The 27961-nt window shown below is 46.8% G+C and overlaps 1 long non-coding RNA gene across 1 annotated transcript; it reads right to left on the bottom strand.

Annotated features, from left to right (window-relative positions):
* Positions 1–5709: 5709 nt before the first annotated feature.
* On the bottom strand, positions 5710–6699 carry LOC135813170 (uncharacterized). Its single transcript, XR_010552987.1, has 3 exons — positions 6639–6699; positions 6057–6113; positions 5710–5750 (listed from the first exon to the last, which is right to left on the bottom strand). It is a non-coding gene; the product is annotated as an uncharacterized LOC135813170 (long non-coding RNA).
* Positions 6700–27961: the final 21262 nt, after the last annotated feature.

The raw sequence follows: 27961 nt of genomic DNA, 5'->3' as shown, positions 1-27961 counted from the left end.
CTCGTTGGACTATCTCCTTGCCATTTCCTGTGTGCAATATACCGATTCTCGCTGACTCGATACTGGGAGTGGGAGTGTTAATAGACCCTTTGCACGATAACGGTCACGTGATCCGAGACGGGACATCCTCTTCGATTTTTGTGCAGAGTATCCGTTGTTGAGCATGGTGAAACACTGTTTTTTCCATTTTGGAGATGGAGGAGAGAGTGCCGAGTGATTTGCCATCGATGGCTGTGGCACCCTTGGACGAACTGTAAAATGAAGAATGGCCTGTGAAGGAACTGAACAGTTTTCTGCTGAATGAGGGTGCGTATCTGTCTGGAAAAAGAAGGAGTTGTTGAAGCGGTACGTTTTCCGCATTCAGTGGATATTTCGGATTACTGTAGATTTTTTTGTGTTTTTTTGTGTTGATTACTGTAGATTGAAATTTCTTTTCCTTTTCTCTACCTTCTCTCCTCTGTCGATGTAGAGAACACTTCTCTATGTAGAACCCTGATGCTCCTAGAACTAAGAAGGGCACCACTTCCTCGAGTGTACAGTCGTCGTGCCCAACATTTCATGCGTCCCAGTGGATGACTCGATGAGTGATGAACCTCACGGTTTCCCAGAGTGAGTGCCACACCAGGCTTGCTCATCTCCAACGTAGGGGCAAGTCGCCGACGACAGTGAAGAGGGAGCTGATGGAGTAGTACTAGTGAAGAAGCCCGTGGATAGTGTCCATGAGTTTTACTTTGGTGGCTATGTGCATAACATGAAAGTCTGTCATATCGTGCACACAGCCACAGCTCGAACTCAGATGGCTTTCTCCGCACGCCTGAGCGATGAGGCTGCGTCTCTCTGCACTTCAACATCAGCAGCTCGAGCAGCGCCAGCAACCAGTCGATCTTCCTTGAATAGCGAAGACAGGGATGGGTCATGCCTTTCTCTCAAGCTCCAGAGTCTCTTGGCAGGACGTTCCGCGTCTTCGCAAAAGCAAGGATGAATGTCGTCATCGACAAAGTGTTCCGAGCTAAACACTGTGACCGATGTCGCAGCAAACTGCTGCCCTTCTCGCCAGATAGCCAGGATTCAAGAGAGTGGAATGTCAGCATCACTAGGGAACGCCTGGAAAACAAGTGGGTTTCTTAGACTAGGGATCACGGCTGCTGCAAACAAGAACCCAACAGTAGTCCTTGGAAAGCATTTCGGAACTTCTTCCTTCAGAACTAAAAAAACTTCAAATGAAAAAAGCCTGGGGAGTCATACATGAACATCGCGTCGGGACCGTGAAAACCCAGCCTGTCACAGGAAACTTGATCACGTCCTGCAACAAACCATGCATGCTGGTTGCATGCCAAGTGTGCAGCGCGCGCACAGCATGCCCCGTCTCGACCTCTCTCGCTTATTGTGCAAAGGGTCTATTGTTAAAGGGGAAGTTAAACAACTCCCTCAGGGCTGCTGAAAAGTGAGAAAAAAATATCTCCAAGTTTGGAGCTTTTCGCCGTAAATCTTCACTTTACGATTAAAGTATTCACAGCAGTGACAAAGTTTCTGGAACAGTGAATGTGGGTACCAGCGGCCTACAAGCAACCCAAAAATCAAATCAATCCGACCACTCACATAACAGCTGGGTCGTGTTATAGATAGGTGCATTAAAATTGACAGGTGGTCGAAAATGTTCAAAACTTGACAATTTCTCATCTTTCTGCTCGGTTGATCTCGAAACCGGAACAATGACATTCCTGATCTTGTTGTATAGCTGGACTTAGGAAGGTGCATCAAGAAAAAGAGCCACGTTTTTCTAAACAACTCGCCCAGGGCTGCTGAAAGCTGAAAAAACCTATCTCAAAGTTTGTGACTTTTCGCCGTGAATCTTCACTTTGCGACTAAAGTATTCACAGCAGCGCTACAGTTTCTGGGTCATTGAATGTGGGTGCCAGCGGCCTACAAGCAAGCCAAAAATCAAAACAATACGACCACTCCCATTACAGCTGGGTCGTGTTATAGAGAGGTGCATTAAAATTGACAGGTGGTCAAAAATGGTGAAAATTTGACTATTTCTCACCTTTTTGCACGTTTGAAGCTGCATACCTGAAAATTCACTATCCTGATCTTGTTGTGTAGCTGGACGTAGGGAGGTGCACGAAGAAAAGGAGCCACATTTCACTAAACAACTCGCTCAGGGCTGCTGAAAGCTGAAAATAACCTATCTCCAAGTTTGGTGCTTTTCGCCGTGAATCTTCACTTTGCGACTAAAGTATTCACAGCAGTGCCAAAGTTTCTGGGTGATTGAATGTGAGTTCCAGCGGCCTACAAGGAAACCAAAAATCAAATAAATGTGACAACTCACATTACCGCTCGGTCGTGTTTCAGAGAAGTGCATTAAAATTGACAGATGGTCAAAAATGGCCAAATTTGATAATTGGTCACCTTACTGCCCGTTTGACGCTCAAACCTTCACAATGACCATCTTTATCTTGGCGTATATCTTGACATAGGGAGGTGGACCAAGAAAAAGAGCCACATTTCTCTAAGCAACTCGCCCAGGGCGGCTCAAAGCTGAAAATAAAATATCCCCAAGTTTGGGGCTTTTCGCCGTGAATCTTCACTTTGCGACTAAAGTATTCACAGCAGTGCTAAAGTTTCTCACCTTACTGCCTGGTTGAAGCTCAAACCCTGACAATGACCGATTTAATGTTAGCGTATAGCCTGATATAGGGAGGTGCACAAAGAAAAACAGCCACTTTTCTCTAAACAACTCGCCCATGGCTGCTCAAAGCTGAAAATAAAATATCCCCAAGTTTGGGGCTTTTCGCCGTGAATCTTCACTTTGCGACTAAAGTATTCACAGCAGTGCTAAAGTTTCTCACCTTACTGCCTGGTTGAAGCTCAAACCCTGACAATGACCGATTTAATGTTAGCGTATAGCCTGATATAGGGAGGTGCACAAAGAAAAACAGCCACTTTTCTCTAAACAACTCGCCCATGGCTGCTCAAAGCTGAAAATAAAATATCTCCAAGTTTGGGGCTTTTCGCCGTGATTCTTCACTTTGTCACTAAAGTATTCACATCAGTGTTAACTTTTTTGGGTCATTACATGGGGTTGCCAATGGCCTACAAGAAAACAAAAAATCAAATCAATGCGACCACTATTATTACAACTGGGTCATGTTTTAGACAGGTACATGTAAATTGACAGGTGGTCAAAAATGGTCAAAATTTGACAATTTCGCACCTTTCTTCCCGTTTGAAGCTCAGCACCTGAATTGACCATCCTGAGCCTTTTGTATAGCTGGACATAGGGAGGTGCACCAAGAAAAAAGCCACATTTCCCTAAACAACTCGCCCAGGGCTGCTGAAAGCTGAAAATAACCTATCTCCAAGTTTGGTGCTTTTCGCCGTGAATCTTCACTTTGCGACTGAAGTATTCACAGCAGTGCAAAAGTTTCTGGGTGATTGAATGTGAGTTCCAGCGGCCTACAAGGAAACCAAAAATCAAATAAATGTGACAACTCACATTACCGCTCGGTCGTGTTTCAGAGAGGTGCATTAAAATTGACAGATGGTCAAAAATGGCCAAATTTGATAATTGGTCACCATACTGCCCGTTTGACGCTCAAACCTTCACAATGACCATCTTTATCTTGGCGTATATCTTGACATAGGGAGGTGGACCAAGAAAAAGAGCCACATTTCTCTAAGCAACTCGCCCAGGGCGGCTCAAAGCTGAAAATAAAATATCCCCAAGTTTGGGGCTTTTCGCCGTGAATCTTCACTTTGCGACTAAAGTATTCACAGCAGTGCTAAAGTTTCTCACCTTACTGCCTGGTTGAAGCTCAAACCCTGACAATGACCGATTTAATGTTAGCGTATAGCCTGATATAGGGAGGTGCACAAAGAAAAACAGCCACTTTTCTCTAAACAACTCGCCCATGGCTGCTCAAAGCTGAAAATAAAAATATCTCCAAGTTTGGGGCTTTTCGCCGTGATTCTTCACTTTGTCACTAAAGTATTCACATCAGTGTTAACTTTTTTGGGTCATTACATGGGGTTGCCAATGGCCTACAAGAAAACAAAAAATCAAATCAATGCGACCACTATTATTACAACTGGGTCATGTTTTAGACAGGTACATGTAAATTGACAGGTGGTCAAAAATGGTCAAAATTTGACAATTTCGCACCTTTCTTCCCGTTTGAAGCTCAGCACCTGAATTGACCATCCTGAGCCTTTTGTATAGCTGGACATAGGGAGGTGCACCAAGAAAAAAGCCACATTTCCCTAAACAACTCGCCCAGGGCTGCTGAAAGCTGAAAATAACCTATCTCCAAGTTTGGTGCTTTTCGCCGTGAATCTTCACTTTGCGACTGAAGTATTCACAGCAGTGCAAAAGTTTCTGGGTGATTGAATGTGAGTTCCAGCGGCCTACAAGGAAACCAAAAATCAAATAAATGTGACAACTCACATTACCGCTCGGTCGTGTTTCAGAGAGGTGCATTAAAATTGACAGATGGTCAAAAATGGCCAAATTTGATAATTGGTCACCATACTGCCCGTTTGACGCTCAAACCTTCACAATGACCATCTTTATCTTGGCGTATATCTTGACATAGGGAGGTGGACCAAGAAAAAGAGCCACATTTCTCTAAGCAACTCGCCCAGGGCGGCTCAAAGCTGAAAATAAAATATCCCCAAGTTTGGGGCTTTTCGCCGTGAATCTTCACTTTGCGACTAAAGTATTCACAGCAGTGCTAAAGTTTCTCACCTTACTGCCTGGTTGAAGCTCAAACCCTGACAATGACCGATTTAATGTTAGCGTATAGCCTGATATAGGGAGGTGCACAAAGAAAAACAGCCACTTTTCTCTAAACAACTCGCCCATGGCTGCTCAAAGCTGAAAATAAAATATCTCCAAGTTTGGGGCTTTTCGCCGTGATTCTTCACTTTGTCACTAAAGTATTCACATCAGTGTTAACTTTTTTGGGTCATTACATGGGGTTGCCAATGGCCTACAAGAAAACAAAAAATCAAATCAATGCGACCACTATTATTACAACTGGGTCATGTTTTAGACAGGTACATGTAAATTGACAGGTGGTCAAAAATGGTCAAAATTTGACAATTTCGCACCTTTCTTCCCGTTTGAAGCTCAGCACCTGAATTGACCATCCTGAGCCTTTTGTATAGCTGGACATAGGGAGGTGCACCAAGAAAAAAGCCACATTTCCCTAAACAACTCGCCCAGGGCTGCTGAAAGCTGAAAATAACCTATCTCCAAGTTTGGTGCTTTTCGCCGTGAATCTTCACTTTGCGACTGAAGTATTCACAGCAGTGCAAAAGTTTCTGGGTGATTGAATGTGAGTTCCAGCGGCCTACAAGGAAACCAAAAATCAAATAAATGTGACAACTCACATTACCGCTCGGTCGTGTTTCAGAGAGGTGCATTAAAATTGACAGATGGTCAAAAATGGCCAAATTTGATAATTGGTCACCATACTGCCCGTTTGACGCTCAAACCTTCACAATGACCATCTTTATCTTGGCGTATATCTTGACATAGGGAGGTGGACCAAGAAAAAGAGCCACATTTCTCTAAGCAACTCGCCCAGGGCGGCTCAAAGCTGAAAATAAAATATCCCCAAGTTTGGGGCTTTTCGCCGTGAATCTTCACTTTGCGACTAAAGTATTCACAGCAGTGCTAAAGTTTCTCACCTTACTGCCTGGTTGAAGCTCAAACCCTGACAATGACCGATTTAATGTTAGCGTATAGCCTGATATAGGGAGGTGCACAAAGAAAAACAGCCACTTTTCTCTAAACAACTCGCCCATGGCTGCTCAAAGCTGAAAATAAAATATCTCCAAGTTTGGGGCTTTTCGCCGTGATTCTTCACTTTGTCACTAAAGTATTCACATCAGTGTTAACTTTTTTGGGTCATTACATGGGGTTGCCAATGGCCTACAAGAAAACAAAAAATCAAATCAATGCGACCACTATTATTACAACTGGGTCATGTTTTAGACAGGTACATGTAAATTGACAGGTGGTCAAAAATGGTCAAAATTTGACAATTTCGCACCTTTCTTCCCGTTTGAAGCTCAGCACCTGAATTGACCATCCTGAGCCTTTTGTATAGCTGGACATAGGGAGGTGCACCAAGAAAAAAGCCACATTTCCCTAAACAACTCGCCCAGGGCTGCTGAAAGCTGAAAATAACCTATCTCCAAGTTTGGTGCTTTTCGCCGTGAATCTTCACTTTGCGACTGAAGTATTTACAGCAGTGCAAAAGTTTCTGGGTGATTGAATGTGAGTTCCAGCGGCCTACAAGGAAACCAAAAATCAAATAAATGTGACAACTCACATTACCGCTCGGTCGTGTTTCAGAGAGGTGCATTAAAATTGACAGATGGTCAAAAATGGCCAAATTTGATAATTGGTCACCATACTGCCCGTTTGACGCTCAAACCTTCACAATGACCATCTTTATCTTGGCGTATATCTTGACATAGGGAGGTGGACCAAGAAAAAGAGCCACATTTCTCTAAGCAACTCGCCCAGGGCGGCTCAAAGCTGAAAATAAAATATCCCCAAGTTTGGGGCTTTTCGCCGTGAATCTTCACTTTGCGACTAAAGTATTCACAGCAGTGCTAAAGTTTCTCACCTTACTGCCTGGTTGAAGCTCAAACCCTGACAATGACCGATTTAATGTTAGCGTATAGCCTGATATAGGGAGGTGCACAAAGAAAAACAGCCACTTTTCTCTAAACAACTCGCCCATGGCTGCTCAAAGCTGAAAATAAAATATCTCCAAGTTTGGGGCTTTTCGCCGTGATTCTTCACTTTGTCACTAAAGTATTCACATCAGTGTTAACTTTTTTGGGTCATTACATGGGGTTGCCAATGGCCTACAAGAAAACAAAAAAATCAAATCAATGCGACCACTATTATTACAACTGGGTCATGTTTTAGACAGGTACATGTAAATTGACAGGTGGTCAAAAATGGTCAAAATTTGACAATTTCGCACCTTTCTTTCCGTTTGAAGCTCAGCACCTGAATTGACCATCCTGAGCCTTTTGTATAGCTGGACATAGGGAGGTGCACCAAGAAAAAAGCCACATTTCCCTAAACAACTCGCCCAGGGCTGCTGAAAGCTGAAAATAACCTATCTCCAAGTTTGAGGCTTGTCGCCGTGAATCTTCACTTTGCGACTAAAATATTCACAGCAGGACCAAAGTTTCTAGGTCATGGAATGTGGGTGCCAGCGGCCTACACGCAAACAAAAAATTAAATCAATACGATCACTCACATTACAGCTGGGTCATCTTATAGAGAGGTGCATTAAATTTGAAAGGTAGTCAAATATGGTCAAAATTTGACATATTCTCACCTTTCTTCCCGTTTGAAGCACAGCACCTGAATAATGACCATCCTGATCCTATGTTATAGCTGCACATACGTTTTCACAGCAGTGCCAAAGTTTCTAGGTCATTGAATGAAATCAATACAACCACTTACATTACAGCTGGGTTATGTTATAGAGAGGTGTATTAATATTGACAGGAGGTCAAATATGGTCAAACTTTGACAATTTCTCACCTTTCTGCCCGTTTGAAGCTCAAAACCTGTAGAATACCCACCCTGATCTTGTTGTATAAGGTCGACACAAGGAGGTGCACTAAGAAAAACAGCCACTGTTCTCTAAACAACCCGCCCAGGGCTGCTGAAAGCTGAAAATAACCTATCTCCAAGTTTGGGGCTTTTCGCCGTGAATCTTCACTTTGCGACTAAACTGTGGGTACCCAGCCAGCGGCCTACAAGCAAACAAAAAATCAAATCAATGCGACCACTCACATTACAGCTACGTCATGTTATAGAGAGGTGCAGCCTACCCATAAATTTCTGAAACTTGCCAAAGTGGAGGGTGGTGAGATAGGGCCTATCAACGTGGCCCCGGAATATCTCTTTCTCTCTCTCGCTTTCTCTCTCTCTATCTCTCTCTCACTCTCTCTCTCTCTCTCTCTCACTCTCTCTCTCTCTCACTCTCTCTCTCTCTCTCTCTTTATCTATATATCTCTATCTATCTATCTCTCTCTCTCTCTCTCTCTCTCTCTCTCTCTCTCTCTCTCTCTCTCTCTCTCTCTCTCTCTCTCTCTCTCTCTCTCTATCTCTTTCTCTTTTAGAGGCATAGGCAAATTTAGAGGCAGATTTAAAGGTAGATTAAGAGGCAGATTTAGAAGCAGATTCAGAGGCAGATTCGGATGTAGATTCAGAGGCAGATTCAGAGGCAGATTAAGACGCAGAGGCAGAGGCGGAGCATGAGGCAGAGGCAGAGGCAAAGGCAGAGGCAGAGGCAGAGGCAGAGGCAGAGGCAGAGGCAGAGGCAGAGGCAGAGGCAGAGGCAGAGGCAGAGGCAGAGGCAGAGGCAGAGGCAGAGCCAGAGGCAGAGCCAGAGGCATGGGCAGAGGCAGAGACAGAGGCAGAGACAGAGGCAGAGCAAAATGAGAAGGCAGATTTAGAGGGCAGATTTAGAAGGCAGATTTAGAGGCAGATTAGAGGCAGATTTAGAGGCAGATAAGCCCGTAGATGCCCCGCAGAGGCCTGCAAAGGCCCGCAGAGGCCCGCAGAAGCCCGCAAAGATACGCAAAAGCCAACAGAGGCCACGCAGAGGTCCCGCAGAGGCCCGCAGTGGCCCGCAAAGACCTGCAGAGCCCCGCAGAGGCCCCCACAGGCCCGCAGAGGCCCGCAGAGGCACGCAGAGGCCCGCACAGGCACGCTGAGGCCCGCAGAAATCCCCAGAGGCTCCGCAGAGGTCCCACAAAGGCCCCCAAAGGCTCACAGAGGCCCGCAGAGGCCCGCAGAGGCCCACAAAGGCCCCGCACAGGCCCACACAGGCCAGCAGAAGCCCGCAGAGGCCCCGCAAGGGCCGGGCCTCTGCCCGAAGAGGCTCGCACAGGCTCGAAAAGGCCCGCAAAAGACCGCAGAGGCCCCGCACAGGCCCGCAGATGCCCACAGAGGTACGCAGAAGCGCGCAGAGGCCCCGAAAAGGCCCGCAGAGGGCCGCAGAGGCCCCGCAGAGGCCTGGAGAGGCCCGCAGAGGCCAGCAGAAGCCCGCACAAGTCCGCAGACGCGCCGCAGAGGCCCGCAGAGGCCCGCAGAGACCCCGCACTGGCCCGTAGAGGCCCGCAGATGCCCGCACAGGCCCCACAAAGGCCCGCAGAGGCACGCAGAGGCTCTGCAAAGGCCTGCATGGGCCCGCAGAGGCCCGCAGAGGCCCGCAGAAGCCCGCAGAGGTCCGCAGAGACCCACCGAAGCCCCGCAGAGGCTCGCAGCGACCCGGAGAGGCCCGCACAGGCCCGCAGGAGTTCGCAGAGGCCCCGCAAAGGCCCGCAGAGGCCAGCAGAGACCCGCAGAGGCCCGCATTGGCACCACAGAGGCCCGCAAAGGTCCGCAGAGGCCCGCAGAGGCCCGCAGAGGCTCCGCACAGGCAACCAGAGGCCCGCAGAATCCCGCAAAGGCCCCGCAAAGGCCCGCAGAGGCCAACAGAGGACCGCAGAGGCCCCGCAAAGGCCGACAAAGGCCCGCAGAGGCCCGCTGAGGCCCCGCAGAGGTCCGCAGAGGCCCGCAGAAGCCCGTAGAGGCCCCGCAGAGGCCCGCAGAGGCCCTCAGAGGCCCGCGGAGGCCCGCAGAGGCTCCGCACAGGCCCGCAGAGGCCCGCAGAAGCCTGCCAAGGCCCGCAAAGCCCACAGAGGCCCCGCAAAGGCCCGCAGAGGCCCGAAGAGGCCCGCAAAAACCCGCAGGGGTCCTAAGAGGCCCACGGAGGCCCCCGCAGAGGCCGCAGAGAACCGCAGAGGTCCCGCAGAGGCCCGCAGAAGGCCGCAGATGCCCGCAGAGGCCCGCAGAGACCCGCAGAGGCCCGCAGAGGCCCCGGAAAGGCCCGCAGAGGCCCGAAGAGGCCTGCATAGGCCGGCAGGTGCCCGCAGAGGCCCCACAGAGGACCAAAGAGACCCGCAGCGGCCCCGCAAAGGCCCGCAGAGGCCCCGCAGAGGTCCGCAGAGGCCCGAAGAAGCCCGGAATGGTCCCGCAAATCCCCGCAGAGGCCCGCACAGTCCCGCACAGGCCCTGTACAGGCCCGGAGAGGCCTGCAGGAGCCCGCAGAGGCCCGGCAAAGGCCTACAGAGCCCCGAAGAGGCCCGCAGAGGCTCCGCACAGGCCCGCAGAGGCCCGCAGCGACCCGCACAGGCCCGCAGAGGTTCCGAAGAGGCCCGCAGAAGCCCGCAGGACCACGCAGAGGTCCCGCAAAGGCCCGCAGAGGCCCGCAAAAGCCCGGAAAGGCCGCACAAAGCCCGCTGAGACCCGCAGAGGCCCGCAGAGGTCCGCAGAGGTCCGTACAGGCCCCGCACAGGCCCGGAGAGGCCCGCAGGAGCCCGCAGAGGCCCGGCAGGGGCCTACAGAGGCCCGAAGAGGCCCGCAGAGGCTCCGCACAGGCCCGCAGAGGCCCGCAGCGACCCGCAGAGGCTCGCAGAGGTTCCGAACAGGCCCACAGAGGCCCGCAGGAGCGCGCAGAGGTCCCGCAAAGGCCCGCAGAGGCCCCGCAGAGGCCCGCAAAAGCCCGCAAAGGCCGCACAAAGCCCGCTGAGACCCGCAGAGGCCCGCAGAGGCCCGCAGAGGCCCGCAGAGGCCCGCAGAGGTCCGCAGAGGCCCCATGGAAGTCCGCAGAGGTCCGCAGAGGCCCGCAGAGGTTCCGCACAGGCCCGCAGAGGCCCGCCGGATTGCGCAGAGGTCCCGCAAAGGCCCGCAGAGGCGCGCAGATGCCAGAGGCCTTGCAAAGGCCCGCAGAGATCCCGCTGAGACCCGAAGAGGCCCGCAGAGGCCCGCTGAGGCCCCGCAGAGGTCCGCAGAGGCCCGCAGAAGCCCCGCAAAGGCCCGCAGAGGCCCGCAGAGGCCAGAGGCCCCGCAAAGGCCCGCAGAGGCCCGCAGAGGTCCCGCAACGGCCCGCAGAGGCCCGCGGCAGCCAGCAGAGGTGCCGCAAAGGCCCGCAGAGGCCCTCAGAGGCCCCGCAGAGGTCCGCAATGGTCCGCAGAGGCCCGGAGAAAACCGCAGAGGCCCGCCGAGGCCCGCAGAAGCCCGGAAAGGCTCCGCAGAGGCCCACAGAGGCCCGCAGAGGCCCGCAGAGGCTCGCAGAGGCCCGCAGAGGCCCGCAAAGGCCCGCAGAGGCCCCACAGAGGTCCGCAGAGGCCCGCAGAGGCCCGCAGAAGCCCTGCAAAGGCCCGCAGAGGCCCGCAGAGACCCGCAGAGGCCCGCAGAGGCTCGCAGAGGCCCGAAGAGGCCTGCATAGGCCGGCAAAGGCCCGCAGAGGCCCGCAGAGACCCGCAGAGGCCCGCAGAGGCCCCGGAAAGGCCCGCAGAGGCCCACAGAGGCCCGAAGAGGCCTGCATAGGCCGGCAGATGCTCGCAGAGGCCCCAGAGGTCCAAAGAGACCTGCAGCGGCCACCCAAAAGCCCGCAGAGGTCCGCAGAGGCCCGAAGAAGCCCGAAAATGTCCCGCAAAGGCCCGCAGACGCCCGCACAGGCTCGCAGAGGCCCGCACAGGCGCGCAGAGGCCCCGCAGAGGTCCGAAGAGGTCCGCAGAGGCCCGCAGAGCCCCGCAGAGGCCCGCAGAGGCCCGCAAAGGTCCGGAAAGGTTCCGCAAAGGCCCGCAGAGGCCCGCAGCGGCCCGGAAAAATCCAGAAAGGCTCCGCAGAGGCCAACAGAGGCCAGCGGAGGCCCGCAGAAGCCCCGCAAAGGCCACAAAGGCCGGCAGAGGCCCGCAGAGGCCCGCAGAGGCCCGCAGAGGCCCGGAAAAGTCCAGAAAGGCTCCGCAGAGGCCCACAGAGGCCAGCGGAGGCCCGTAGAAGCCCCGCAAAGGCCCGAAAAGGCCCGCAGAGGCCCGCAGAGGCCCCGCAAAGGCCCTCAGAGGCCCGCAGAGGCCCGCAGAGGCCCGGAGAGGCCCGCAGAGGCCCGCAGAGGTCCGCTGAGGCCCGCAGAGGCCCGCAGAGGCTCCGCACAGGCCCGCGGAGGCTGCGCACAGTCCCCGCAGAGGCCCGCACAGGCCCGCAGGAGCGCGCAGAGGTCCCGCAAAGGCCCGCAGAGGCAATGCAGAGGCCCGCAGAGGCCCGCAAAAGCCCGGAAAGGCCGCACAAAGCCCGCTGAGAACCGCAGAGACCCGCAGAGGCCCGCAGAGGTCCGCAGAGGCCCCGTGGAAGTCCCTAGAGGTCCGCAGAGGCCCGCAGAGGTTGTGCAAAGGCCCGCAGAGGCCCGCAGGAGCGCGCAGAGGTCCCGCAAAGGCCCGCAGATGCCAGAGGCCTCGCAAAGGCCCGCAGAGATCCCGCTGAGACCCGAAGAGGCCCGCAGAGGCCCGCTGAGGCCCCGCAGAGGTCCGCATGTTATAGGGAGATGCATTAAAATTGACAGGTGGTCAAATATGGTCAAAATTTGACAATTTCTCAATCTCCAAGTTTGGGGCTTGTTGCCGTGAATCTTCACTTTGCGAATAAAGTATTCACAGCAGTGCCAAAATTTCTAGGCCATTGAATGTGGGTGACAGCGGCCTACAAGCAAACAAAAAATGAAATCAATACGACCACTCACATTACAGCTGGGTCATGTTATAGAGAGATGCATTAAAATTGACAGGTGGTCAAATATGGTCAAAATTTGACAATTTCTCACCTTTCTTCTCGTTTCAAGCTCAGAACTTGAATAATGACCATCCTGATCCTGTTTTATAGCTGGACATAGGGAGGTGCACCAGGAAAAAAGCCACATTTCTCTAAACAACTCGCCCAGGGCTGCTGAAAGCTGAAAATAACCTATCTCCAAGTTTGGGGCTTGTCGCCGTGAACCTTCCATTTGCGACTAAAGTAGTCACAGCAGTGCCAAAATTTCTAGGTCATTGAATGTGGGTGCCAGCGGCCTACAAGCAAATAAAAAATGAAATCAATACGACCACTCACATTACAGCTGGGTCATGTTATAGAGAGATGCATTAAAATTGACAGGTGGTCAAATATGGTCAAAATTTGACAATTTCTCACCTTTCTTCTCGTTTCAAGCTCAGAACTTGAATAATGACCATCTTGATCCTGTTTAATAGCTGGACATAGGGAGGTGCACCAGGAAAAAAAGCCACATTTCTCTAAACAACTCGCCCAGGGCTGCTGAAATTTGAAAATAACCTATCTCCAAGTTTGGGGCTTGTCGCCGTGAACCTTCCATTTGCGACTAAAGTATTCACCGCAGTGCCAAAATTTCTAGGTCATTGAATGTGGGTGACAGCGGCCTACAAGCAAACAAAAAATGAAATCAATACGACCACTCACATTACAGCTGGGTCATGTTATAGAGAGATGCATTAAAATGGACAGGTGGTCAAATATGGTCAAAATTTGACAATTTCTCACCTTTCTTCCCGTTTCAAGCTCAGAACATAATTTAAAATGACCATTCTGATCCTGTTTTTTAGCTGGACATAGGGAGGTGCACCAACAAAAAAAGCCACATTTCTCTAAACAACTCGCCCAGGGCTGCTGAAAGCTGAAAATAACCTATCTCCAAGGTTGGGGCTTGTCGCCGTGAATTTTCACTTTGCGAATAAAGTATTCACAGCAGTGCCTAAATTTCTAGGCCATTGAATGTGGGTGACAGCGGCCTACAAGCAAACAAAAAATGAAATCAATACGACCACTCACATTACAGCTGGGTCATGTTATAGAGAGATGCATTAAAATTGACAGGTGGTCAAACATGGTCAAAATTTGACAATTTCTCACCTTTCTTCTCGCTTCAAGCTCAGAACTTGAATAATGACCATCCTGATCCTGTTTCATAGCTGGAAATAGGGAGGTGCATCTAGAAAAAGAGCCACATTTCTCTAAACAACTCGCCCAGGGCTGCTGAAAGCTGAAAAAACCCTATCTCCAAGTTTGGGGCTTGTCGCCGTGAATCTTCACTTTTGCGACTAAAGTATTCACAGCAGTGCCAAAGTTTCTAGGTCCTTGAATGAAGAGGCCAGCGGCCTACAAGCAAACAAAAAATGAAATCAATACAACCACTCACATTACAGCTGGGTCATGTTATAAAGAGATGCATTAAAATTGACAGGTGGTCAAATATGGTCAAAATTTGACAATTTTCTCACCTTTCTTCCCGTTTAAAGCTCAGAACTTGAATATTCACCATCCTGATCCTGTTTTATAGCTCGACATAGGGAGGTGCACCAAGAAAAAAGCCACATTTCTCTAAACAACTCGCCCAGGGCTGCTGAAAGCTGAAATAACCTATCTCCAAGTTTGGGGCTTGTCGCCGTGAATCTTCACTTTGCGACTAAAGTATTCACAGCAGTGCCAAAATTTCTAGGTCATTGAATGTGGGTGCTAGCGGCCTACAAGCAAACAAAAAATGAAATCAATACGACTACTCAATTTACAGCTGGGTCATGTTATAGGGAGATGCATTAAAATTGACAGGTGGTCAAATATGGTCAAAATTTGACAATTTCTCACCTTTCTTCCCGTTTCAAGCTCAGAACATAATTAATGACCATCCTGATCCTGTTTTATAGCTGGACATAGGGAGGTGCACCAAGAAAAAAGCCACATTTCTCTAAACAACTCGCCCAGGGCTGCTGAAAGCTGAAAATACCCTATCTCCAAGTTTGGGGCTTGTTGCCGTGAATCTTCGCTTTGCGACTAAAGTATTCACAGCAGTGCCAAAATGTCTAGGCCATTGAATGTGGGTGACAGCGGCCTACAAGCAAACAAAAAATGAAATCAATACGACGACTCACATTACAGCTGGGTCATGTTATAGGGAGATGCATTAAAATTTACAGGTGGTCAAATATGATCAAAATTTGACAATTTCTCACCTTTCTTCCCGTTTCAAGCTCAGAACATAAATATTGAACATCCTGATCCTGTTTTATACCTGGACATAGGGAGGTGCACCAAGAAAAAAGCCACATTTCTCTAAACAACTCGCCCAGGGCTGCAGAAAGCTGAAAATAACCTATCTCCAAGTTTGGGGCTTGTCGCCGTGAATCTTCACTTTGCAACTTAAGTATTCACAGCAGTGCCAAAATTTCTAGGTCATTGAATGTGGGTGACAGCGGCCTACAAGCAAACAAAAAATTAAATCAATACGACCACTCACATTACAGCTGGGTCATGTTATAGAGAGATGCATTAAAATTGACAGGTGGTGAAATATGGTCAAAATTTGACAATTTCTCACCTTTCTTCCCGTTTGAAGCTCAGAACTTGAATATTTACCATCCTGATCCTATTTTATAGCTGGACATAGGGAGGTGCACCTAGAAAAAAAGCCACATTGCTCTAAAAAACTCGCCCAGGGCTGCTGAAAGCTGAAATAACCGATCTCCAAGTTTGGGGCTTGTCGCCGTGAATCTTCACTTTGCGACTAAAGTATTCACAGCAGTGCCTAAATTTCTAGGCCAGTGAATGTGGGTGACAGCGGCCTACAAGCAAACAAAAAATGAAATCGATACGACCACTCACATTACAGCTGGGTCATGTTATAGAGAGATGCATTAAAATTGACAGGTGGTCAAACATGGTCAAAATTTGACAATTTCTCACCTTTCTTCTCGCTTCAAGCTCAGAACTTGAATAATGACCATCTTGATCCTGTTTTATAGCTGGAAATAGGGAGGTGCACCTAGAAAAAAGCCACATTTCTCTAAACAACTCGCCCAGGGCTGCTGAAAGCTGAAAAACCCTATCTCCAAGTTTGGGGCTTGTCGCCGTGAATCTTCACTTTGCGACTAAAGTATTCACAGCAATGCCAAAGTTTCTAGGTCCTTGAATGTGGGTGCCAGCGGCCTACAAGCAAACAAAAAATGAAATCAATACAACCACTCACATTACAGCTGGGTCATGTTATAGAGAGATGCATTAAAATTGACAGGTGGTCAAATATGGTCAAAATTTGACAATTTCTCACCTTTCTTCCCGTTTAAAGCTCAGAACTTGTATGTTCACCATCCTGATCCTGTTTTATAGCTCGACATAGGGAGGTGCACCAAGAAAAAAGCCACATTTCTCTAAACAACTCGCCCAGGGCTGCTGAAAGCTGAAATAACCTATCTCCAAGTTTGGGGCTTGTCGCCGTGAATCTTAACTTTGCGACTAAAGTATTCACAGCAGTGCCAAAATTTCTAGGTCATTGAATGTGGGTGCTAGCGGCCTACAAGCAAACAAAAAATGAAATCAATACGACTACTCAATTTACAGCTGGGTCATGTTATAGGGAGATGCATTAAAATTGACAGGTGGTCAAATATGGTCAAAATTTGACAATTCCTCACCTTTCTTCCCGTTTCAAGCTCAGAACATAATTAATGACCATCCTGATCCTGTTTTATACCTGGACATAGGGAGGTGCATCAAGAAAAAAAGCCACATTTCTCTAAACAACTCGCCCAGGGCTGCTGAAAGCTGAAAATACCCCATCTCCAAGTTTGGGGCTTGTTGCCGTGAATCTTCGCTTTGCGACTAAAGTATTCCCAGCAGTGCCAAAAATTCAAGGCCATTGAATGTGGGTGACAGCGGCCTACAAGCAAACAAAAAATGAAATCAATACGACGACTCACATTACAGCTGGGTCATGTTATAGGGAGATGCATTAAAATTGACAGGTGGTTAAATATGGTCAAAATTTGACAATTTCTCATCTTTCTTCCCGTTTCAAGCTCAGAACATAAATATTGACCATCCTGATCCTGTTTTATACCTGGACATAGGGAGGTGCACCAAGAAAAAAAGCCACATTTCTCTAAACAACTCGCCCAGGGCTGCAGAAAGCTGAAAATAACCTATCTCCAAGTTTGGGGCTTGTCGCCGTGAATCTTCACTTTGCGACTTAAGTATTCACAGCAGTGCCAAAATTTCTAGGTCATTGAATGTGGGTGACAGCGGCCTACAAGCAAACAAAAATTAAATCAATACGACCACTCACATTACAGCTGGGTCATGTTATAGAGAGATGCATTAAAATTGACAGGTGGTGAAATATGGTCAAAATTTGACAATTTCTCACCTTTCTTGCCGTTTGAAGCTCAGAACTTGAATATTTACCATCCAGATCCTATTTTATAGCTGGACATAGGGAGGTGCACCTAGAAAAAAAGCCACGTTGCTCTAAAAAACTCGCCCAGGGCTGCTGAAAGCTGAAATAACCGATCTCCAAGTTTGGGGCTTGTCGCCGTGAATCTTCACTTTGCGACTAAAGTATTCACAGCAGTGCCTAAATTTCTGGGCCAGTGAATGTGGGTGACAGCGGCCTACAAGCAAAGAAAAAATGAAATCGATACGCCACTCACATTACAGCTGGGTCATGTTATAGAGAGATGCATTAAAATTGACAGGTGGTCAAACATGGTCAAAATTTGACAATTTCTCACCTTTCTTCTCGCTTCAAGCTCAGAACTTGAATAATGACCATCTTGATTCTGTTTTATAGCTGGAAATAGGGAGGTGCACCTAGAAAAAAGCCACATTTCTCTAAACAACTCGCCCAGGGCTGCTGAAAGCTGAAATAACCTATCTCCAAGTTTGGGGCTTGTCGCCGTGAATCTTCACTTTGCGACTAAAGTATTCACAGCAGTGCCAAAATTTCTAGTTCATTGAATGTGGGTGCCAGCGGCCTACAAGCAAACAAAAAATGAAATTAATACGACCAATCAATTTACAGCTGGGTCATGTTATAGGGAGATGCATTAAAATTGACAGGTGGTCAAACATGGTCAAAATTTGACAATTTCTCACCTTTCTTCCCGGTTCAAGCTCAGAACATATTTAATGACCATTCTGATCCTGTTTTTTAGCTGGACATAGGGAGGTGCACCAAGAAAAAAAAGCCCCATGGCTGCTGAAAGCTGAAAATAACCTATCTCCAAGTTTGGGGCTTGTCGCCGTGAATCTTCACTTTGCGACAAAAGTAATCATAGCAGTGCCAAAGTTTCTAGGTCCTTGAATGTGGGTGCCAGCGGCCTACAAGCACACAAAAAATGAAATCAATATGACCACTCACATTACAGCTGGGTCATGTTATAGAGAGATGAATTAAAATTTACAGGTGGTCAAATATGGTCAAAATTTGACAATTTCTCACCTTTCTTCCCGTTTCAAGCTCAGAACTTGAATAATGACCATCCTGATCCTGTTTTATAGCTCGATATAGGGAGGTGCACCAAGAAAAAAGCTGAAAGCTGAAAATAACCTATCTCCAAGTTAGGGGCTTGTCACCGTGTATCTTCACTTTGCGACTAAAGTATTCACAGCAGTGCCAAAATTTCTGAACCATTGAATGTGGGTGCCAGCGGCCTACAAGCAAACAAAAAATGAAATTAATACGACCACTCAATTTACAGCTGGGTCATGTTATAGGGAGATGCATTAAAATTGACAGGTGGTCAAACATGGTCAAACTTTGACAATTTCTCACCTTTCTTCCCGGTTCAAGCTCAGAACATAATTAATGACCATTCTGATCCTGTTTTTTAGCTGGACATAGGGAGGTGCACCAAGAAAAAAAGCCACATTTCTCTAAACAACTCGCCCAGGGCTGCTGAAAGCTGAAAATAACCTATCTCCAAGTTTGGGGCTTGTCGCCGTGAATCTTCACTTTGCGACTTAAGTATTCACAGCAGTGCCAAAATTTCTAGGTCATTGAATGTGGGTGACAGCGGCCTACAAGCAAACAAAAAATTAAAACAACACGACCACTCACATTACAGCTGGGTCATGTTATAGAGAGATGCATTAAGGGGGCAGCCTACCCATAAATTTCATATGGCATTCAATTGACCGTACCTTTGGTGTTTCTCAATGGATTGGAATGAAATTTTGACCACACACTCCTGCCACTATGCTGGCCCTCAGGACATGATTTACAAGTTCTTGCGCCTCACTGACAGGCTTTCCAGGCCGGAAAAACTCAAATTTCCGGCATAGTGCCACGGTGTGCGAGCCACCCAGGAGCCAAACAAATGCATTTACAATTTTTTCACATTTTCGTGCTCATTCTGTTCATGCGCGGGACTCAAACATAGTACAAGTCCAGAAGCAGCCATGGGTGATGGGGTAGGGCCCCTCAACGAGGCCCTGGAATCTGTCACAACGGAACGAGTGGGCGTTCTCTCACACACTCCCACAGACCCAAGTCAATTTTTGAATTTTTTTAGGTTTAGGGTGTGCTACGAGGTCGTACCTTTGATACAACATCCAGTGCTGGGACTTCCACAGCAAGCCATTTCCACAGCGCTGCACACCAAATCCAGGATACCCTCAGAAACCGGCAAAGACTTCCACTCACGTTTCACGACTGCCTAGTACTGAATCCTACCTGACTTCTTGACACGACTCAAACTTGCCAAAGTCACTAAATCAACGTCAACTACAATAATCAAGCCACATATCTGCAACGTCACGAGGGTGCTGGCAATAGTCCTGCTGCACGGCGGCGGGCTTCGCCCGCCGCCGTGCAGCCCAATACGTGGCTCAAAAACCTGATTTTTTGGACTTGGAGCAAAATTCTGCACACTTTCACGTGTTTCCATGATACGACAAGTTGCGCACGGTCTGCTCACATTCAAATACAGTGCTGCCAACAAATGACAGCGTGCAACAAAAAAATCTTTCCTTGCAAGGGCACATTTTCGGCCATAACTCTTGAACGGCCGGTCAGATCGGGACACAATTTTCAGAGAATTTGCAGCTATTCACGCTCTTTCAACTGACGTAGCACTCAATATGAATTTACAAATTCGATTTTTCAGCGAATTTTTGAATAGTCTGCCACCTTAAGGCGGCAGACTACCCAAAAATTCGCTGAAAAATCGAATTTGTAAATTCATATTGAGTGCTACGTCAGTTAAAAGAGCTTGAATAGCTGCAAATTCTCTGAAAATTGTGTCCCTATCTGACCAGCCGTTCAAGAGTTATGGCCGAAAATGTGCCCTTGCAAGGAAAGATTTTTTTGTTGCATGCTGTCATTTGTTGGCAGCACTGTATTTGAATGTGAGCAGACCGTGCGCAACTGGTCGTATTATGGAAACACGCGAAAGTGTGCAGAATTTTGCCCCAAGTCCAAAAAAGTCCAAAAAATCACGTTAAAAAACCACGTATTGGGCTGCACGTGCAGCAGGACTTTTGCCAGCACCCTCGTGACGTTGCAGATATGTGGCTTGATTATTGTAGTTGACGTTGATTTAGTGACTTTGGCAAGTTTGAGTCGTGTCAAGAAGTCAGGTAGGATTCAGTACTAGGCAGTAGTGAAACGTGAGTGGCAGTCTTTGCCGGTTTCTGAGGGCATCCTGGATTTGGTGTGCAGCGCTGTGGAAATGGCTTGCTGTGGAGGTCCCAGCACTGGATGTTGTATCAAAGGTACGACCTCGTAGCACACCCTAAACCTAAAAAATTCAAAAATTGACTTGGGTCTGTGGGAGTCCGCGAGAGAACGCCCACTCGTTCCGCTGTGACAGATTCCAGGGCCACGTTGAGGGGCCCTACCCCACCACCCATGGCTGCTTCTGGACTTGTTTTAGGTTTGGGTCCCGCGCACGGACAGAATGGGCACGAAAATGTGAAAAAATGTAAATGCATTTGTTTGACTCCTGGGTGGCTCGCACACCGTGGCACTATGCCGGAAATTTGAGTTTTTCCGGCCTGGAAAGCCTGTCAGTGAGGCGCAAGAACTTGTAAATCATGTCCTGAGGGCCAGCATAGTGGCACGAGTGTGTGGTCAAAATTTCACTCAAATCCACTGAGAAACACCAAAGTTACGGTCAATTGAATGCCATATGAAATTTATGGGTAGGCTGCCCCCTTAAAATTGACAGGTGGTGAAATATGGTCAAAATTTGACAATTTCTCACCTTTCTTCCCGTTTGAAGCTCAGAACTTGAATTTTTACCATCCTGATCCTATTTTATAGCTGGACATAGGGAGGTGCACCTAGAAAAAAAGGCACATTTCTCTAAACAACTCGCCCAGGGCTGCTGAAAGCTGAAATAACCTATCTCCAAGTTTGGGGCTTGTCGCCGTGAATCTTCACTTTGCGACTAAAGTATTCACAGCAGTGCCAAAATTTCTAGATCATTGAATGTGGGTGCTAGCGGCCTACAAGCAAACAAAAAATGAAATCAATACGACCACTCAATTTACAGCTGGGTCATGTTATAGGGAGATGCGTTAAAATTGACAGTTGGTGAAATATGGTCAAAATTTGACAATTTCTCACCTTTCTTCCCGTTTCAAGCTCAGAACATAATTCATGACCATCCTGATCCTGTTTTATAGCTGGACATAGGGAGGTGCACCAAGAAAAAAAGCCACATTTCTCTAAACAACTCGCCCAGGGCTGCTAAAGCTGAAAATACCCTATCTCCAAGTTTGGGGCTTGTTGCCGTGAACCTTCGCTTTGCGACTAAAGTATTCACCGCAGTGCCAAAATTTCTAGGCCATTGAATGTGGGTGACAGCGGCCTACAAGCAAACAAAAAATGAAATCAATACGACCACTCACATTACAGCTGGGTCATGTTATAGAGAGATGCATTAAAATTGACAGGTGGTCAAATATGGTCAAAATATGACAATTTCTCACCTTTCTTCTCGTTTCAAGCTCAGAACATAAATATTGACCATCCTGATCCTGTTTTATACCTGGACATAGGGAGGTGCACCAAGAAAAAAAGCCACATTTCTCTAAACAACTCGCCCAGGGCTGCAGAAAGCTGAAAATAACCTATCTCCAAGTTTGGGGCTTGTCGCCGTGAATCTTCACTTTGCGACTTAAGTAATCACAGCAGTGCCAAAATTTCTAGGTCATTGAATGTGGGTGACAGCGGCCTACAAGCAAACAATAAATGAAATCAATACGACCACTCACATTACAGCTGGGAAATGTTATAGAGAGATGCATTAAAATTGAAAGGTGGTGAAATATGGTCAAAATTTGACAATTTCTCACCTTTCTTCCCGTTTGAAGCTCAGAACTTGAATATTTACCATCCTGATCCTATTTTATAGCTGGGCATAGGGAGGTGCACCTAGCAAAAAAGCCACATTGCTCTAAAAAACTCGCCCAGGGCTGCTGAAAGCTGAAATAACCTATCTCCAAGTTTGGGGCTTGTCGCCGTGAATCTTCACTTTGCGACTAAAGTATTCACAGCAGTGCCAAAATTTCTAGGTCATTGAATGTGGGTGCCAGCGGCCTACAAGCAAACAAAAAATGAAATCAACACGACCACTCACATTACAGCTGGGTCATGTTATAGAGAGATGCACTAAAATTGACAGGTAGTGAAATATCGTCACAATTTGACAATTTCTCACCTTTCTTCCCGTTTGAAGCTCAGAACTTGAATTTTTACCATCCTGATCCTATTTTATAGCTGGACATAGGGAGGTGCACCTAGAAAAAAAGCCACATTTCTCTAAACAACTCGCCCAGGGCTGCTGAAAGCTGAAATAACCTATCTCCAAGTTTGGGGGTTGTCGACGTGAATCTTCACTTTGCGACTAAAGTATTCACAGCAGTGCCAACATTTCTAGGTCATTGAATGTGGGTGCTAGCGGCCTACAAGCAAACAAAAAATGAAATCAATACGACCACTCACATTACATCTGGGTCATGTTATAGAGAGATGCATTAAAATTGACTGGTGGTGAAATATGGTCGAAATTTGACAATTTCTCACCTTTCTTCCCGTTTGAAGCTCAGAACTTGAATATTTACCATCCTGATCCTATTTAATAGCTGGACATAGGGAAGTGCACCTAGAAAAAAAGCCACATTGCTCTAAAAAAACTCGCCCAGGGCTGCTGAAAGCTGAAATAACCTATCTCCAAGTTTGGGGCTTGTCGCCGTGAATCTTCACTTTGCGACTAAAGTATTCACAGCAGTGCCAAAATTTCTAAGTCATTGAATGTAGGTGCCAGCGGCCTACAAGCAAACAAAAAATGAAATCAATACGACCACTCACATTACAGCTGGGTCATGTTATAGAGAGATGCATTAAAATTGACAGGTGGTCAAATATGATCAAAATTTGACAATTTCTCACCTTTCTTCTCGCTTCAAGCTCAGAACTTGAATAATGACCATCCTGATCCTGTTTTATAGCTGGACATAGGGAGGAGCACCTAGAAAAAAAGCCACATTTCTCTAAACAACTCGCCCAGGGCTGCTGAAAGCTGAAAAACCCCTATCTCCAAGTTTGGGGCTTGTCGCCGTAAATCTTCACTTTGCGACTTAAGTATTCACAGCAGTGCCAAAATTTCTAAGTCATTGAATGTGGGTGACAGCGGCCTACAAGCAAACAAAAAATGAAATCAACACGACCACTCCCATTACAGCTGGGTCATGTTATAGAGAGATGCATTAAAATTGACAGGTGGTCAAATATGGTCAAAATTTGACAATTTCTCACCTTTCTTCCCGTTTGAAGCTCAGAACATAAATAATGACCATCCTGATCCTGTTTTATAGCTGGACATAGGGAGTTGCACCAGATAAAAAGCCACATTTCTCTAAACAACTCGCCCAGGGCTGCTGAAAGCTGAAAATAACCAATCTCCAAGTTTGGGGCTTGTCGCCGTGAATCTTCACTTTGCGACTAAAATATTCACAGCAGTGCCAAAATTTCTAGGTCGTTGAATGTGGGTGCCAGCGACCTACAAGCAAACAAAAAATGAAATCAATACGACCACTCACATTACAGCTGGGTTATGTTATAGAGAGATGCATTAAAATGGACAGGTGGTCAAATATGGTCAAAATTTGAAAATTTCTCACCTTTCTTCCCGTTTGAAGCTCAGAACATACATGTAGATAAAGACCATCCTGATCCTGTTTTATAGCTGAACATAGGGATGTGCACCAAGAAAGAAGCCACATTTCTCTAAACAACTCGCCCCGGGCTGCTGAAAGCTGAAAATAACCTATCTCCAAGTTTGGGGCTTGTCGCCGTGAATCTTCACTTTGCGACTAAAGTATTCACAGCAGTGCCAAAATTTCTAAGCCATCGAATGTGGGTGACAGCGGCCTACAAGCAAACAAAAAATGAAATCAATACGACCACTCACATTACAGCTGGGTCATGTTATTGAGAGATGCATTAAAATTGACAGGTGGTCAAATATGGTCAAATTTTGACAATCTCTCACCTTTCTCCCCGGTTCAAGCTCAGAACTTGAATAATGACCATCCTCATCCTGTTTTATAGCTGGACATAGGGAGGTGCACCAAGAAAAAAGCCACATTTCTCTAAACAACTCGCCCAGGGCTGGTGAAAGCTGAAAATAACCTATCTCCAAGTTTGGGGCTTGTCGCCGTGTATCTTCACTTTGCGAATAAAGTATTTAACAACAGTGCCAAAATTTCTAGATCATTGAATGTGGGTGCCAGCGGGCTACAAGTAAGCAAAAAATGAAATCAATACGACCACTCACATTACAGCTGGGTCATGTTATAGAGAGGTGCGATAAAATTGACAGGTGGTCAAATATGGTCAAAATTTGACAATTTCTTACCTTTCTTCCTGTTTGAAGCTCAGCACTTGAATAATGACCATCCTGATCCTGTTTTATAGCTGGACATAGGGAGGTGAACCAAGAAAAAAAGCCACATTTCTCTAAACAACTCGCCCAGGGCTACTGAAAGCTGAAAATAACCTATCTCCAAGTTTGGGGCTTGTCGCCGTGAATCTTCACTTTGCGACTAAAGTATTCACAGCAGTGCCAAAATATCTAGGTCATTGAATGTGAGTGTCAGCGGCCTACAAGCAAACAAAAAATGAAATCAATACGACCCCTCACATTACAGCTGGGTCATGTTATAGGGAGATGCATTAAAATTGACAGGTGGTCAAATATGGTCAAAATTTGACAATTTCTCACCTTTCTTCCCGTTTGAAGCTCAGAACATGAATAATGACCATCCTGATCCTGTTTAATAGCTGGACATAGGGAGGTGCACCAAGAAAAAAAGCCACATTTCTCTAAACAACTCGTCCAGGGCTGTTGAAAGCCTAAAATAACCTATCTCCAAGTTTGGGGCTTGTCGCCATGTATCTTCACTTTGCGACTAAAGTATTCACAGCAGTGCCAAAATTTCTAGATCATTAAATGAAGGTGTCAGCGGCCTACAAGCAAACAAAAAATGAAATCAATACGACCACTCACATTACAGCTGGGTCATGTTATAGGGAGATGCATTAAAATTGACAGGTGGTCAAATATGGTCAAAATTTGACAATTTCTCACCTTTCTTCCCGTTTGAAGCTCAGAACATAAATAATGACCATCCTGAACCTGTTTTATAGCTGGACATAGGGAGGTGCACCAAGAAAAAAAGCCACATTTCTCTAAACAACTCGCCCAGGGCTGCTGAAAGCTGAAAATAACCTATCTCCAAGTTTGGGGCTTGTCGCCGTGAATCTTCACTTTGCGAATAAAGTATTCACAGCTGTGCCAAAATTTCTAGGTCATTGAATGTGGGTGCCAGAGGCCTACAACCAAAAAAAAACGAAATTAATACGACCACTCACATTACAGCTGGGTCATGTTTTAGAGAGGTGCGATAAAATTGACAGGTGGTCAAATAGGGTCAAAATTTGACAATTTCTCACCTTTCTTCCCGTTTCAAGCTCAGAACTTGAATATTTACCATCCTGATCCTATTTTATAGCTGGACAAAGGATGTGCACCTAGAAAAAAAGCGACGTTGTTCTCAAAAACTCGCCCAGGGCTGCTGAAAGCTGAGATAACCTATCTCCAAGTTTGGGGCTTGTCGCCGTTTATCTTCACTTTGCGACAAAAGAATTCACAGTAGTGCCAAAATTTCTAGGTCATTTAATGTATGTTCCAGCGGCCTACAAGCAAAAAAAAATGAAATTAATACGACCACTTAATTTACAGCTGGGTCATGTTATAGGGAGATGCATTAAAATTGACAGGTGGTCAAACATGGTCAAAATTTGACAATTTCTCACCTTTCTTCCCGGTTCAAGTTCAGAACATAATTAATGACCATTCTGATCCTGTTTTTTAGCTGGACATAAGGAGGTGCACCAAGAAAAAAAGGCACATTTCTCTAAACAACTCGCCCAGGGCTGCTGAAAGCTGAAAATAACCTATCTCCAAGTTTGGGGCTTGTCGCCGTGAATCTTCACTTTGCGACTTAAGTATTCACAGCAGTGGCAAAATTTCTAGGTCATTGAATGTGGGTGACAGCGGCCTAAAAGCAAACAAAAAATGAAATCAACACGACCATTCCCATTACAGCTGGGTCATGTTATAGAGAGATGCATTAAAATTGACAGGTGGTCAAATATGGTCAAAATTTGACAATTTCTCACCTTTCTTCCCGTTTGAAGCTCAGAACTTGAATTTTTACCATCCTGATCCTATTTTGTAGCTGGACATAGGGAGGTGCACCTAAAAAAAAAGCCACATTTCTCTAAACAACTCGCCCAGGGCTGCTGAAAGCTGAAATAACCTATCTCCAAGTTTGGGGCTTGTCGCCGTGAATCTTCACTTTGCGACCAAAGTATTCACAGTAGTGCCAAAATTTCTAGGTCATTAAATGTGGGTGCTAGCGGCCTACACGCAAACAAAAAATGAAATCAATACGACCACTCACATTACAGCTGGGTAATGTTATCGGGAGATGCATTAAAATGGACAGGTGGTCAAATATGGTCAAAATTTGACAATTTCTCACCTTTCTTCCCGTTTGAAGCTCAGAACATAAATAATGACCATCCTGATCCTGTTTTATGGCTGGACTTAGGGAGTTGCACCAGGAAAAAAGCCACATTTCTTTAAACAACTCGCCCAGGGCTGGTGAAAGCTGAAAATAACCTATCTCCAAGTTTGGGGCTTGTCGCCGTGTATCTTCACTTTGCGACTAAAGTATTCACAGCAGTGCCAAAATATCTGGTCATTGAATGAAGGTGCCAGCGGCCTACAAGCAAACAAAAAATGAAATCAATACGACCCCTCACATTACAGCTGGGTCATGTTATAGGGAGATGCATTAAAATTGACAGGTGGTCAAATATGGTCAAAATTTGACAATTTCTCACCTTTCTTCCCGTTTGAAGCTCAGAACATAAATATTGACCATCCTGATCCTGTTTTATAGCTGGACATAGGGAGGTGCACCAAGAAAAAAAGCCACATTTCTCTAAACAACTCGCCCAGGGCTGCTGAAAGCTGAAAATAACCTATATTCAAGTTTGCGGCTTGTCGCCGTGAATCTTCACTTTGCGAATAAAGTTTTCACAGCAGTGCCAAAATTTCCAGGTCATTGAATGTGGGTGCCAGCGGTCTAGAAGCAAGCAAAAACTTAAATCAATACGACCACTCACATTACAGCTGGGTCATGTTATAGAGAGGTGCATTAAAATTGACAGGTGGTCAAATGTGGTCAAAATTTGACAATTTCTCACCTTTCTTCCCGTTTCAAGCTCAGCACCTGAATAATGACCATCATGATCCTGTTTAATAGCTGCACATAGGGAGGTACACCAAGAAAAAAAGCCACATTTCTCTAAACAACTCCGCCAGGGCTGCTGAAAGCTGAAAATAACCTATGTCCAAGTTTGCGGCTTGTCGCCGTGAATCTTCCCTTTGCAACTAAAGTATTCACAGCAGTGCCGAAGTTTCTAGGTCATTGTATGTGGGTATCAGCGACCTACAAGCAAACAAAAAATGAAATCAATACGACAACTCACATTACAGCTGGGTCATGTTATAAAGACGTGCATTAAAATTGAGAGGTCGTCAAATATGGACAAAATTTCACAATTTCTAACCTTTCTTCCCGTTTGAAGCTCAGCACCTGAATAATACCCATCCTGATCCTGTTTTATAGCTGGACATAGGGAGGTGCACCAAGAAAAAAGCCACATTTCTCTAA

This window comes from Sycon ciliatum, chromosome 3 (genome assembly GCF_964019385.1).
Source record: "Sycon ciliatum chromosome 3, ocSycCili1.1, whole genome shotgun sequence".
NCBI lineage: Eukaryota > Metazoa > Porifera > Calcarea > Leucosolenida > Sycettidae > Sycon > Sycon ciliatum.
Note: the sequence above shows the minus strand (reverse complement) of the source record. Positions and strands in the feature narration are given on the sequence as shown.